Below are 16,215 nucleotides of genomic sequence, written 5' to 3'. Positions count from 1 at the left end.
TTGTTTTGTGGTAAATCTACTTGTGCTGCTCAGTGCTGAGCATGTTTGAGAACAGCTAGGTGACACTGAGAAAAATCCAACATTAAGATGACTATAGCTCTGGGTCAGGTGTTTATGTGGCCATTTAGCTTCTGCGTAGGACCTGCTGCATTGATGTGACTGCTCCAGTCTCCGCGGCACCAGCCAGGGAGGAAGGACACACAGCGAGGCAGATAGCTTTGCTGGTTGGCCTTTCATCAGGGAGTGTGCAGGGACAAAGGCCCAGGCAATTAGTCCTTGAGAGAATCAGGGCCAGTGCCAAACTGATTAGTGTCATCTGAAACTTTCCCTCCCATGCAATCATTACCTACACCCTGGGGCAAGCCTACATGCCCTGGTTGTAAGTACCTGGTTGAAAGGAGGTGAAGTGCCTACAGCCTGTGTGCCTATGCACAGAGTCAATGACATCCTTTTTGGGAAAGTGGGATGAAGGAGTCTGGAGTCAGGACCCCTTCCTGCCCTAAAAGTGCACCTGTTTGATGGTGTCTGGTAAGCTGCCACAAAACCTGCCAGCAATGCTATCACTTGCCCCATCAGCAGACTCTTCCACATGCCAAAGCTCCCTGTCTGTAAAAGTTCACAGTCTGAATTCAAGGAGTTAGCTGTCGGGAGGGCTGTAAAATGATGCCCCTTAATGGACAGAAGGTAGGAGAAAGTGGGTCATCCTTCTCACGTTAAGATTACAAACAGCTACCTTTTAAGATGGTTGTAAAGATTAAAAAGAGTGAATAGTTACGCTACAGGGAAATGTTCAATTAGTGTACACTAATACAGTAGCTGAAATGGTGTGCAATTCTCACTCATAAGAAAGTGATTCCTCTCTACTTCTGAACTGCTGGTGAATGAAGTCAAATGCGGAAAATTCAGACAGCTGCCACAGAAGCATTACCTTTTATTCCTAAGGGCAGATATTTAGATGGCAAAAGTTAAGAAGATATTTTCTCTACAGAATAGCCTGGTGATCATTTCTAAGAAAACTAGAAAGCTAGGCTTTCTAGTTTGCCAGTCCCAGAGTTTGTCATAGTTTTACCTCACTAGCACGCACTTATACACACATACGTATATACAAGAAAGGAGACATCAGGGCCAATGGAGATCAAAGATTTCATCTATGGATATGCTATACTAAAGATGTTAAATGAAACTTCTTCATTTAGGGATTTTTCAGCATTAAACACTGAAGCAATATGCAGAATATAGGCTGAAATTTTCAAAGACTTCTTTTTTCTTTGAGAATTGCCCCCCATAAATTGCAAATAATATAATCGCATTGTAGCAGAGTTCATTACATTCTTGGGGAAGCTATTTAATGGAATGCGGGATCAATCAATGCCTTTAAATGTGAGCACCACTCAAAGAAGAGCACGTGACAGTCCTGTAAGTCTGTGAGTGCTAGTCCTACCCTCTCCCTCCTCTAAAATCAGAAAGAGCTTCTTATATGCTTGCTTGCAGATCTTCAGGAAGGCAAAGGTGAGTTTTTATGTAGACAAAAACTAAATAGATTTGAAGCTTTCCACAGGTTATTGGGTGTGAAAGGCAAGAATAAGTCTACCAGAAGTCTATTTATTCCACGACACAAAACTATGTGGTTTCTGTAGTGATGTCCCTGACTTAGAGCAGCAGTTGGCACAAAATAAATGCCCACTATTTCCACTATTCGTTGAATAAATGTTTCACATTTTAAGGGGGACTTTTTGCTTATTGAAGACTATACATAAAAGAAGTAAATAAACTGTCTAAAATGCTAATTTTGTCACACACAATAACAATTGCTTTTGAAGAATACATTAAAAATCATCTAAAAGCAATGCAAGACAGAAAGACAAACAGAAATAGAGCAAAAGACATGACCAGGCATTTCATAAACAAATATATTTGACTGGTAAACATATGAGCAATGTTCAACTTTCAAGAATCAGAGAAACACAAATCAGAACACAAAGAATCATTTTACCCATTCAATTGACAAAAATAATTATGTCTAACAATATAAAAAATTGAAAATGATGCAGATGAAGGCAATCTCTTACACACTGAAGTTTAGATTAGAAATGGATGAAGCCACTTGCAAACAGTTGATATTTACACATCTCACAGTTTAATGATTCTACTCTACATTAAGAACTCCCAAAAATCTTATATATATATATATATATAAAATCTTTTATATATATATGTTCAGAGACATACATAAGATTATACATAGCACTACTGTTCAAAATAACAAAAAAGTAACTTGAAGCAATATTAAATGTCTCATCAAGAGGACATATATAAATTAGCATTTCCAACCAACAGAATTATACTGTAGTGAAAATACATGCTACACACAGTAAGTTGAATAATCTTTATAACACTGCTGAATGAACAACAAATTGTAGAAAGCTCTGCATAGTTCTTATAAAGTTCAATAGATTAAAATAAACAATATATTGTTCAAACATACAAATGTATTAATGAAACTAAACTAAAAATATCAATGGAAGGAAAGGCCCAAAATTCAGGATAGTGGTTATTTTAGGGGGTGAGGTAGCAATGTGGTGAGAGAGGAGATGAAAAAAATAGGTTATTAACAATGTGTTGATAATGAATTCACAAGTATCCAGAAAATAAAAAAGAAAAAGTTTTTTAAATACTGTTTTTTAAATAAGTTTATTTTTACATTATTTTGTTCCTTTTTCTATGTCATTTGTAATCCCTGTGGGCTTCCCATCACCAAATCACCAGTGTGCCATCACCATAGTCCAATGCACTTCCTTCCCCCCATTTTTGATCCCATTCCCCACTCTACCCCCATAAAATGTTTCTAGTAAATAGTTGTTCATTACTATTATAATTATTATTATTCCTCCTGGTCCTTTATGCTCCTGCTATGAGTGAAACCATCTGGTATTTTTCTTTTCTTTCTGGTTTATTTTATTAAGTATGATCCCTTCCAACTCCATCTATATTGCTGCAAAAGGCATGGGTTTTATCTTTTCTGATTGCTGAGTAATATTCCATTGTATATATGTACCACATCTTTTTAATCCAGTTATCTAGTTTGGGGCATTTGGGTTGATTCCATGTCTTTCCTATTGTAAATAAAGCAGCAATAAACAAGGGGGTGCAGGTGCCTTTTTGAATCAGTATTTTTGTGTCTTTTGGGTAGATACTTAGGAGTGGGATTGCTGGGTCATATGGAAGTTCCATTTTTAGCAGTTTAAGAATCCTCCAAACAGTTTTCCATAGTGGTTGTATTAGTTTGCATTCCCACCAGCAGAGCAGGAGAGTTTCTTTTTCTCCACATCCTCGCCAACATTTGTTGTTGTTAATTGTTTAAAGATGTGCCATTCTCATTGGTGTGAAGTGGTATCTCAATGTGGTTTTAATTTGCATCTCTCTTATTACAAGTTACATTGGACATTTTTTCATATGCTGTTGGCCATCTGCACTTCTCCGGAGAAGTGTCTTTTTAGTTCTTCCATCCATTTTTTGATAGGGTTTACTTAAAAGAATACTATTAACATTATATCTTGAGCATTTCCCATTTGAAGATAATTTTTATATTTCTCCTAATCGCAGTGTCTTCTAGAATTTAAAATTATGGAATACCTGTTTAGAAACAGGTAAAAGAAAATTCTAATTCTAGACAATAACTGTTGGGATGTAAGGCTTTGTCTTATGAATGTTATTGACTGTTAAATGAAATTTCCAGCTCAGTGACTTTTATAAAAAATATGATATATTATGGAGAAAAGTAGAAAATAAAGCAGGAGGGAAAGAAAGAGAGGTAGAGAACAAACTTGAACTATAACTTTAATGGTCTTCATCCATTGCTACAAATGAAGAAATCATTTTCTCACAGACCAGGCTGTTACAGAGAGTTTAGATTCATTCTCCTCATTTTGGAGATGATTACAGGTCTCGGATTGGTGCCATGTTATGCATTTGGAAGAATGATTGCATTATAAAACCCATTCCAAGCTTCCCACTGCTCCAACAATGGAAACAGTGAAGAATGTTTGGACTGATTTAAAACATGAAGATGTAATTTTAATATCACAGAGGTTTTCTACCACTCAAACATTCCCTCAAATAAGTCTCAGTCACCTGCCTATTTAAGTTCTAATGCTAGTTAAGAAAGAATAATTTCTTATAATAGTAACTTGTATATAGCTCACAGAACTATGTGATGATTAAATTAGCACCATGAAAAGAGCTTAGCACCTAGCAGAGAATAATCAACCTCTACAGAGTAGGCTTTTGAGCTTCTGTTTCCAGAAGTATGGTTGCTAAAATAGCCTGAATAAACCTCCTGACCAAAAACTAAAACACTAGATTAAATGTTGAAAAAACACCCATTAAGTTATGGGCATTACTGAGCTGGCAGCAAATTAAAGAATGTACAGGGTCCTAGAAAGTAAAAACAGGCATCCTAGTGGTAGTTTAACACCAAGTCCCACTTAAGCCCTGAAATTGTGTCACCAAACTCTGTAGATGCTAGATTTCTGTTTTTGATAACTCCATAGGTTTAGACAGAAGATTAAGTGTAAGGCCCACCCAAAGGAGAATTCAATAAAAAAACCCATATTTATCTGGGATATGTTAGGCTAGTCCTAAGGTAAGGATAAGTGAGAAAGTAACAGAAAGAAGCGTTGTCTCTACTTTGAACTGGAGGTGTGGAAAAAAAATATTCCAACCCCTTGAGAATTTGTCAGCACAAGATAGCAATTTTAGTTCATTCTACTGGGTATAGAAAAACTCAGGCTGAAATTTTAATTTAAAATGGTCTAGGATTGGTTACTCTGAGAAGCAAGGGCAAATACCCTTTCTGGAGGAACTCAGCTTCAAATTAAGCCTCATAGGATACCTACACAGCTAACTTTTCAAAAAAATTATGCAAATTCCTCAAAGCACTCAAGGAAAGAAGATATCGTGGATAAACTTCACCAGAAACAACACAAAACAAGCAAAAGCCCAAATACTTCAAATATCAGACACAAAATAACTCAATATGTTTAAAGTAAATATAATAATTGAAATTGGAAACTCAATGAGCTGTCTTTATAGTAGATCAAGCACAATTGATGAGGGGAAAACAGTGAATAGATTGTAACGCAAAGCAATTACAAAATCAGTAGAGAAGATGATGGCAAATGTGAAAGGGAGGTTATGTGGTAAGGGGAGTAAAGTGGGAAGGTTTAACATATGTCTGATTTGAATTCCAGAGGGAAATAACAGAAAGAGGAAAAGACATTGTTCAGAGAGAGAATTTTTCAGAATTGTTGTAATGTCTCCTTCAATGTCATATACTTTTCTATAGAAAACTGATAAGATTAATATGTTAACAAGACACCAAACTTATGAAATTGTCTTGATCACCACATAGCAAGATACAAATCCTTCATGAAATATCTCATTACATTTTTGCTTTGATTTTTAATGATTAATGCTTTAAAACTACCTATTCCTTGAATTTCCTGACAAAAACTTACTGTAAGATTTTACTCCCATGTGACTCCATCTCCAAGATGTATTAGCTGGATGTATGTGAAAAATCATACCTTGTTCTCTTGTCTCAGTGTCATGCCATGTTCTTTCTTTTTTTTGGGGGGGGGTGGGAGCAGACATTTTAAATTTAGATCCTTCTCAAAGCAAATTTAAAAGTGTACAAAATAACAGTCTTTTAAGTGACTAGTACCTGATGATTAAGAGAAGAAAATAGATGATATGCAGCATACTTCTAAAGTTTAGACATTTTCTAAATATCCAGTGCTGTAAAGTATCTCCTGTGTGTTTTGTGATATTTGTAAGCCATTTCTGGTTGCATGATCTTTTCTTCCATCATGCTCTCAATGTGCAGTTCACTTTTGCAGAGTGTTAAGTGAATGTTCATAAGTGCAACTAAGCCACTTCAAACTCAGAAACATCAATTATGCTCATACCCAGGGAAGACAAAGCAGAAGTAGGAGGCAAAGAACTGACCCAGCAAAGGGTTTACTTGTTGAGTGGAATGTACCTATACTGCTCAGTCCATGCTTCATACTGTCCATCTGTTACTCTCCACACCTTGGGTTGGCCTAGGTCGACTTGTACATATAAACATGAAAATACCCCAAAGTTACTAAACCTAAATTTCTCCTTTTAAAATATTAAAATGTTAAATCACGGAGCACTATATAACTATAAGGTGGATTGTGCTGGTCTGTTCAAATAGAAAAAGGAAAAGCACCAGCTATTTATACTTCATAGTAATTGAAAATGTACAGGGCTGTTAGCAGACTTCAAAGATCATTTGAATGTTGATTTGCAAATATGACATCCAACTTTCATATATTTTTTTCTAAAATTATTATTTGAGGAAGAGTAGGAAAGAGAGAGAGAAAGAAGGAAAGGGAGGGAATGACAAAGAGAAATAGGGTAAAGAAATGAGGGAGGGAGTTAAGGATAAGAGGAAAGACAGAAGCAAGAGGCAGGGAAGGGAGAGGAAGAGAAAGAGAGAGAGAAAGGGAGAGAGGGGCAGATGTTTCTCAAATATTCATGCCTTGTAACGTTATCCTGTGGTTCAGAGTGATTTCTAAAACAGGGAGGCAAAGTCTGTTGAAAATAAAAAATTATTTTTCTCACAACTTCCAGTAAGTTAAGAAAAGTAGGGAAAGGAGTTAAGTAAGCAGGCTTTGGGCCATCTGGAAGAATAAAGGGGCAGAAAAAGGATCTTGGAAAGGGGGAGCATGCTCTTTTGTGTGTCTAACTCATGCCTGAAAATGTTTCCCCACAAATAGCTGACCTGAGAACCACCCCACAGCTTTAAAGTGCTGGTTCTGCTCTTTATTAGCTAAGGGTGATATTTCACCCTCTCAATTTCCCCCTATGTAAATTAGAAATAATGATAGCATCCACAGCATATAGATTTTTGTGGATCAGGCAAGTCAGAGCATGCAAAACACTCCACACACTACTTTACACATTGTAAGCATGCAATAAAACTTACTTATAACTCTTTCTACACCCAACTTAAGTGTTTAGGATTCTCTTTGCTTTACTGTGTCCTCCCCAAATACATATATGCTGAAGTTTTAACTTCCAACTCAATGGTATAAGGAAGAAGGACCTGTGGGAAGTAACTAGCTGAAGAATGGGATCTGTGCCCTTCTAAAAGAGACTCCAGAGAGCTCTGAAGCCCCTTGCATCATGTGAGGACATAGTGCAAAGTGAGTCATGGGCAAACTGAAGAGGGCTCTCACAAGAACCAGGCCATGGATTTTAGGACTTCTAGTTTCCAGAACTGCATTTTGTTATAGCAGCCTGAATAATCTAAGACACACTTCAAAATCAACATTCTCAATCTCAGCCTGCACTTTTCATAGCCTCTGTGCTGTACCAGTGCTGGATTGTTTGTTTCATTCTGTTCTACCACCATTACCAATGTTCTCTGTACCTGTACCAGACCCCTAAGTGGTTTGAAAACAAGTGATGCAGGTGGCTTCCCAAAGTGCCTATCAGTTTAAATTTAAAATGACCAGGCAACAAGTAACAATAAAACAAAAGTAAGGAAAGTTGATTGAAGTCACACATTCCCTGGCTGCGCATTACCTATGTCACTTAGGGCTCACCATGCACAAAGTCTCCGGGAACTGTAAGTCTGGAAGAGAGAGGATCTAGTTCATCTACTGTGTGTGCCAGTAATGGGCAGGTTATTACAGTCATGTAAATTTAGAAAAGACCTCCATAGATGGCTTGTTTTAGGCACATCCCCGCCAAAACCATGCGATTTTATGGGTGCTTGAGGAATGCTTGAAAGTTGAAGTTTATGTATAAATCTGGTATAGTATTAATTACACGATAAAACAATAGTACCATATGTAAAAATAAAAGAAAATATCAATGTTATACTTATCCCACTAGACGTAAACCCCCCCTTGCTTTTATTTAGGGGGTTAAAATTGGGGATTGTTAGCTTTAATGAAAAAAGAGTAGTAACCACAGAAACACAGCATTTATCACGTTCCTTGGTAAAGACAGTAACTCTTTTAATGGAATGTTTCGAGGGGTTCTGGCAAGCAATTCTGCCTCAAGATCTCTCACCTATAGGTGTGAACGATTTAAAGCAACACAGTTCTCTATAACTAATTTAATAATAGCAATTTTGATTAAAAGTTAACATATACTTACTATAAAGAAATGCAAAAATGTGAGGTAACAAACCAAACTATTCATGGCAAAGAGGGAGAACATCAAAGGACAAAGCCAATGTTTCGATTGCAAGGAAAAGAACAATTGATAGATATTTAAAAGTCTACTACATAGCACTTGTTATACTTTATTTCATCTAATCCTCCTGTGAGTGTGTGTGTGTGTGTGTGTTTATAATATACATCTATTTTTTACTATATACATGTATTTTGGCATGTTTTTCTACTTGATAAAATAGCTCACGCTTATGATCGATGGGAAAATACCAAAGTATAGACAGGAAAATACTATGCATTTTCCATGCAAAAATGACACTGTTTATGGTTTTCTTTCTTGCCATAATTGAGATTATGAAAGATTTCTGTTTTTACTGGCCATTTTCTTACATCATTATATATTCTTAGAATGTAAATTTAACAAGGGAATAACTTTTTGTCTGTTGGTTCATTGTTTTCTCAATAGTGCTTGGCACATAATTAAACACTCAATAGATGTTTGTTGAAAGTGTCAAAGTGATGGTCACACCATATTAGTCATCGTTCTCACTTCAAACATTTAATTTTGTGTGTATTAAATGTATTAATCTTTATTATATCTTTTCTGATTTTTTTTTCCTGAAGACCAAGTATCATACATGAAAATTGCTAGATGAGAAGAAGTTGCCTACTTTCTTGAGTTCATAATACAAACTGATAAATTTCTTTCTAAAGTTTCAAACATTGTATTTGTTTTGGATCATATATATCTTCATAAAAGAAAACCACCTATAACTCTCCTTTCTTGTACAGTTCTGACCAGGATTTGATATCAACCTCATGATGACCTTATAAAGATGAATTGTGAAGTATTCTTTTTTCCTATTCTTGAGAAGAGTCATAAGAATGGTGCTATATTTGTCTTGAGGTTTGAAAATGTTCACAAATGAAACCTTCCGTACCTAGAACTTTGTTATTGAACAGGTATTTATGCACAGATTTAAATTTTAAATTGGTGTTCAAATTTTCCATTTTCCTTTTTCTGTCAGTTGTCATAAATTTTGTTCTCAGGTAGTTCTGCATTTATCAAAATTTGTAACTTCCTAAATTTTGAGTTTTGTTGAGTTTTTATATAATATCTATTTGTTAATTTCTGTTCTTATTTTATTATCTCTTTCCATGTGCATTCTTAATTTCCTGACCTATTCCTTTAATTTTATTGACCTATTTTTTTGAGATAGTAAAGTCACTGTCTTTTAAACTTTCTTCTTTTTTAATATATAGATTTGATGATTGTAAATTTTTCCATAAATATACCATTAGTAACATTTGACATATATTTATATGCCATATTTTTGTTACCATTTAGTGCAAAAATACCATTGAACTCCACTGGAATGTTTTTGACCCAATATTTATTTTAAAATTAATCGTTAAAATTCCAAATAGTGAAGATTTTTAGTGATATTTTTATCTTATTAATGGTTGAAAACACTATGTAAGAAAAGATTATTTCAATCATTTAAAATTTGTTGAGAATTGTTTTATGGCCTAGACAATGATCAATTTTACTAAAAATTGGCAAATATCATCATTAAAAAGTATATTCTATCACTACTAGGTACACTGTTGTTTAGGTTAATTTTATCAATTTGGTTATTCTTGTTTCCTAAATCCCTTTTAAATTGTATGTAATTAACTATAAAGTATATTTACTTGAAGTTTAACTTACATTATTGCATTTTTCAGTTTTCATTTAATCTTTTGTTTAGACTTAGCACTTTGGTAAAATTGTCCGAAATATCTTCAATGCTTTCTACTATAGTAATATCCATTACTTTTAAGTATATATCCAATTAATATCTGAATCACGAATGACTCTGCCTTGTATTTTACTTGATAAGACATGTGGTTTTAAAAATGTATGGTTATGAATATTATTTCCCCCCCAAATGGTGTTATTTTCCATTAGCTTTTGAGAGGCATATTGAATGGAATCAAATGAGTTCAGTCTGGTCAAAAAATTGAGAAAGTAAAGTTATATTCTTTAGAAGGCTTGGTATAGCTTCCATGGGATCCCTAAAGCATGTGTGTTTACCAGGGGCCCCTTTCCTTTTGACATACTCTGAAGTCCAACTCCGGTTTCCCAAGCACCATGAATGTCAATAATGCCACTGTGTTTCCATTGCTCTGCCTACTCCGTAGACATTGTCCTACACAGCTTAATATTCATTAAATGCTTTACAGGGAAAGTTGATACAAATGTTGGGCTTTTCTTAATATTTCATCTTCTCTGGCGTATTTTAAAAGAAAATCCAAAATTTGAAAATAAATTTCCATTTATTAATGCTCCAGAACACAGTTGTTTTAGTATTTCTTTTAGAAAGTTTAGTTAGTAGAAATTTGTCTCAGTCACGATGAATCTCACCAGACTAACATCAGACAAACTTGGATTTAAAGTCATTTTATTAAATTGCTTTCTTTTATTGATTATTTATGGCCAATTCAATCACTACTAATTCCCACTCAGTTATATGACTTTATGGGTGGATGGTCATAAAATGTGAACCAAAAGCTTGGAGTGACTATAGTTTTATAAAGTCAATGATTTCATGAGTCTTATACAATCCAAGTTTTTCTTGGAATAAGTGCCTTTTCAAATTTAGCTTTACAATAACCACAGGGGGCCCTCCCTGGTGGCGCAGCGGGTTAAAGCACAGCACTGAGAAGCTAAAGCCACTTCCGCATGAGTTCGAATCCCGCCTGCCCTGGAGGTGACCACATGGCGTGGCAGACCTCTCCTGACCCTCCCGCTGCTCCCCTCAGCAGTGTACTTAGTTGATCTGCCTGTTCTGCTCCCCACTCTGTCACTGGTGAATCCTCTCACCCTCCGCAGCTCTGGCCTGTACCCCAGTTCTGTACAAATAAATAAATCTTTAAAAAAAAAAAACCACAGGGAAATAATAGTTACTTTTGTCACTAATCCTTTGAAATAAAAACTCAAATCAAACCTTGGAAGTCAGTTAGAGGCTGTGACTTCCCACCTGAAGAATTGATTATAGTTGTTAAAAAAAAAAAAGAAAAAGAAAAGCAACATGTTCTGAAATGTAGCCCAACAGGGTTAAAATTCTTAAAACTTTTCAAGATACAAATTTTAAAGATTTTTATGAAGTTTCTTTTTTTAAATGTAAAAATATCAACACTATCTTTGGTGAATGTCAATGCATTGTTTATCATGGACTATTTTGTTCTTCTGTGACCTATCATACAAAATAATTTGAGAGAAATTTGGTAAAAATCAAATGTAGATGAATAACAAATGAATTCATTGTATTAAAGATAAATGTCTATATTCTAGAGTATATCATTTAAACCAAACATGATACATGAAAATTAACATTTGTTTTTCCTCAATACTGGGACACAGAGTAGTATTCTCAGGTCTTATTTTCCAATTACAATAACATGGCTAGATATTGATGCAGTGTATTATTAGCAATAATGCATATTATAATAAGTGATTATTTATTAGCAGTAAAATGTTTCTCCAGGGTTTAATTTAGAATGCCTGAGATGAAATAACACAATCTCAATCTTGCAAATGATCTTCGGTATAGATATTGCTTATGGCAAGTTTTATTGCTTTGCAGCAGTTTAAGGTCCTTAATTGGTTAGCTCTTTGAAGTGAAAGCATATGGTGCTAGTGCCAAGATGGGTTGGTGTGAATGAACACATGCAGTATAAGAAGTCAGGCTTCTTGAAATGGTTGGTAGATTTTAGTTCAGAAATAGAAGTGATTTCTTTCATGCTTAATTATATCCTTAGACCTTCTCATATCCTGCTGCTACAGCAGTTTCTACCCATGGCCCAGGATTCCACTTGCATATAGAAATGTGGGCATGGATGAGTTAATCCAGCCAACTTTACTCTTTCATGCTTGAGGTACATTCAAATGCCAGGTCTGGAAGAAAAGCTGTGGTGGGGTTATGGTGCCAAACTTACCTGACCCGGTGGGTTACAGCAATCTGTCCTAGAAGACTTCTACTTGAGACTTCAGAAGGAACAGAGTTTTCTAATTGCTGCAAATTCTGTGTTAGCAAGGTAAGGTTCCAGTCCAGAAATTCAGAGAGGAGCTTAGGAATGCAGGAATAAGATAATGCAGCAAGATGATGCAGTTCTGGAGCTGTGAGTTACAGATGTGGCCTGAAAAAAAGTATAACATACCAATCCTTACTGGTTCAAGTGGGAAAAGTCAGAGAGAGCTCCAGAGCCAGGCTGACTTGATTTGTGGAACTCCAAAACTAACACCTAAAGGCTCCTACATTCTCCCTAACTAGAAATAGAGCTGATCATAGAGCTCAGCAAATAGCTGAGTCACCAGGCCTTCACTAAGTGATCCCAGTGGTAGAACACAAGGGCTTTAGAAGCAAGGAAGTGCTTGGTCACTACATCCTTCCTTATTCTAAGGACTTTTTCCTGTGGACTTTATCCCTTCTCAAGATTCTTAATCTTGGAGACTGACCAAAATCTACAGATGGCTTTTTTCTTGATTACCAGGTATCATTCCTTGTGACCCCAAATAAACACGCAGCAGAGTTGGAGCAGGATTCAGGTGTCTTCTTCCTGACACAGCTGCTGATATGCCTTGGTCTTAGAGATGGCCCAGGGCCCTGTGTTTTTCCTCTCCAAGCTTCCTTTAAATCTGCTGACAGAGGACTGAGTAATGACTGGAAGTGTCCATGACTGAACTAAAATCTTCATGCTTCCAAAACACTAAAATTAATTTCCTTAATGGAATTGCTGGCTAGGAGAAAATCCATCTATAGAATTCTTACTTATACCTCTATCCAAAGTGTTTTTACTTTTACTTCAAATTCCACAGCTCAGTAGATGACTTAATTATTTGGAAAGAGGGCTGAGTCAGCAGGTGACTGTACTCAATTCAGCTCTAACACACCACAGCCATGCTGATTATGTCCACACAAGACTATGTCTTAGACTTCTCCCTTGAGGAATACTCTGAGCTAATACATTCTGGTCAGCCTTCTTAGTACAGAATGTCAGGATGGTGTCTTTTTTTTTTTTTTTTAAGATTTATTTATTTGTGCATACAGACGTGGGGTACAGGCCAGAGGCTCAGGGGTGGCAAGAGGCTTCACCAGAGACAGAGCAGGGAACAGAACAGGCAGCAGATCGACGAAGTACACTGCTGAGGAGAGCAGCGGGCGGGTCAGGAGAGGTCTGCCACGCCATGGGGTCACCTCCGGGGGGCAGGCGGGAATCGAACTCATGCGGAAGTGGCTTAAGCTTCTTAGTGCTGTGCTTTAACCGGCTGCACCACCAGGGAGGGACAGGATGGTGTCTTTAAAAGAAAAGGTAGAAGCAAGCTAAAAGAGCCTCAGACTCGACAGCAGTGAGCATTCAACCCTGCAAGTGAAATCCAGCCAAAGAACAAGCCGGGCTCTCAGATTAGAAACCCCAAATGTAGGCAGACAAGAGTCCAGTATGAGGGAAAGGTTGTTATTCAGATTTTCCCAAACCCCAAATGAAATGTGCATTTGTGTACTGACTACACACTAATTCATCCATCTAACATTTATTCAACCTCTCATGTATCCTCATGCTTTATTAGAGGTGAGTCAAGCCCAAGGTCTGTCAGCAAAGCCAGGACTAAACAAAAGTTAGAATAGGGTGAAATAAGAAAATTTACAGGCACTTTCCTATTGAGGATTTAAATTAATCCTCAGAACAATCCTGTAGCTACTATTCTAAGTTCTGAAGAATGGCAAAGAAAGCACATTTCATGGTAGCGGAATCTTCACTCTGGAGTGAAGATGATCACCCATGGGTCATTCCTTGAGGTAGACCCTGTGATTCTCTGCTTGTTTACCTGTAAAATGGATACTTAGAACTATTTTGGAGGATATATTTTTTTAAGATTTATTTATTTGTGCATACAGACGTGGGGTACAGGCCAGAGGCTCAGGGGTGGCAAGAGGCTTCACCAGAGACAGAGCAGGGAACAGAACAGGCAGCAGATCGACGAAGTACACTGCTGAGGAGAGCAGCGGGCGGGTCAGGAGAGGTCTGCCACGCCATGGGGTCACCTCCGGGGCAGGCGGGGATCGAACTCATGCGGAAGTGGCTTAAGCTTCTTAGTGCAGTGCTTTAACCTGCTGCACCACCAGGGAGGGCCATTGGAGGATAGTTTTAAGGAAGAAATTGCATTAAATGGCAAAAATGAAACTCCTGACCACAGGGCTTACTACCTGGCAAGGATGCAGACCTGAACCGGGATAATGTACAGTAATCCCTGCCCTGTGAAAAACCAGCATGAGATACCCTGGTTGGAGGGAGCATGCCTCAGAAACCCAGAGTTCGGCCACTAACTTAGAGCATTGTGGAAAATCAAGTCAGGAGTGAGCGAAAAGCAAGAGATTAGTCATAAGCACAAAGCAGAAGCCCAGTCACTTGAACTGATATGTGAAGTTAATGGGGTACTGGTCAGACGACATGAGCATCACTGCTCTTCAGCACGGCCTATAGCGTCAATGCTGACAAGAAGGAAGTCACTGTCAGAATTCATGACTCATTTACTATCTCCAGGAGTGATGGCACACAGGTCTTTCTCCTGTGGCTCACTAACTATTCGTTGTTTCCACCTACCTACAGCCTTGTTTCTCAAATACCATGAACTGATGCTCAAAATCTGATGCTGTCTTCTCCTAGCCAACGTCAGCTGGGTTTATGTTAAGCTCATTCAAGGCTAAGTTAAAAAAGCCATGGTCTTTTGAACTCTGCCATGAGCCACCATACCCATGAGAGTCTACAAGTAGAAGTCACCCAGCTGAGGAAGGGGTGACAGAAGACACACAGTGCCAGGCCCTATCTTCATGCACCCCTTACCCTGTGTAGAGCATGGTTGGGCTAAGTCTTAGTCCAGTCTCTGTTTCTTGCTCTCATACACCCATGATCTAGAGTAATGACATTTAGACTACACTGCCCCTTGGGAGAAGCTCTTCTTGATCTTGGCTTCTGAATATGATTGTGTCTCACAAGTGAAGGAAGATGACTCCAGCTTAGGGCTTAAAAATAGAACTTTCTGACTCCAGTTTACTAATTATACTATAATTGAAGAGCAGGGGAGAAGGTTTGCTTTGTTTCTACATAATTAATGCAATAAGACCTGGATTGTATTACAGAATTATCTCTTTTTTCTCAGTTTGAACTCCTACCCAAATCCATTCTGGGAAATTCTTTTCCTTATGCTCACCAAATTTGTCACTAAACCTATGTCCACAAAACACTAGCAGAAAAGGTTTTTAGACATTAAATCAGAAAATAAGTGAAAGGTATATATGTCAAAAGAGTATATGAGTAAGTAGATACGGGGTAGAAATTATTAAAATGTCATAAAGAATTCACTTCATTTAGAATACCATTTGCTATGTCTCTGAATTGAAATTCACCACTCACATATAACTTAGCTAAAATCTTTTCCTGATCATCTCTCATTAATAATTTCTTATTTTTCATAATTCCCACAGCAGCCACTTTTCTGTTTCTTATACCCACTGATTTACTTAATTGTAACAATTGTTATATTTTTCTGGAAATAGTTATATAGAGTGAAAATGGAAATGTATTTCATTATATTTTCCATAATGGTTGGTCACAGCTTTTTATTTTGGTTATTGAAATGAATAAAACATACAATTTCACCTAACAACATATTCTTTATATAGTACTGCTTCCAGGTTATGCCTGCATACCTCTACATTCTATTACTTTATGTACATACTTACAAAAAGGGGGTGGGGGGAAGTGTAGTACATATTTAGTAACTTTTTATGCTGTGTTATTGAAAGTATTCCTGATTTCAGAAAATTGATTTTGACCAGGCACTGCTGAGAATTAAATCCTCTGTTTACAGTTTTTATAACTAACTAGGTTTCCACACACTAGCTTCTGACTAAGGGCTTCAAATCTGTATCTTCTCCACTCCCCGCCTCCTCCCTGCACTGAG

The 16,215-nt window shown here is 36.9% G+C and overlaps 1 long non-coding RNA gene across 3 annotated transcripts in view; it reads right to left on the bottom strand.

The window, feature by feature from the left end:
• The window catches only part of LOC105854235, a 136,022-nt gene that overhangs the window by 65,258 nt on the left and 54,549 nt on the right, over nt 1-16,215 (bottom strand). For all 3 annotated transcript variants that reach the window (XR_001145935.1, XR_001145933.1, XR_001145934.1), the window contains one exon: nt 12,192-12,392. This is a non-coding gene — a long non-coding RNA (uncharacterized LOC105854235). The remainder of the gene's footprint in view (nt 1-12,191; nt 12,393-16,215) is intronic.

Source organism: Condylura cristata, unplaced genomic scaffold (assembly GCF_000260355.1).
Source record: "Condylura cristata isolate star-nosed mole 26May11 unplaced genomic scaffold, ConCri1.0 scaffold00030, whole genome shotgun sequence".
Lineage (NCBI taxonomy): Eukaryota > Metazoa > Chordata > Mammalia > Eulipotyphla > Talpidae > Condylura > Condylura cristata.
This window is presented reverse-complemented; position numbering and strand designations above follow the sequence as displayed.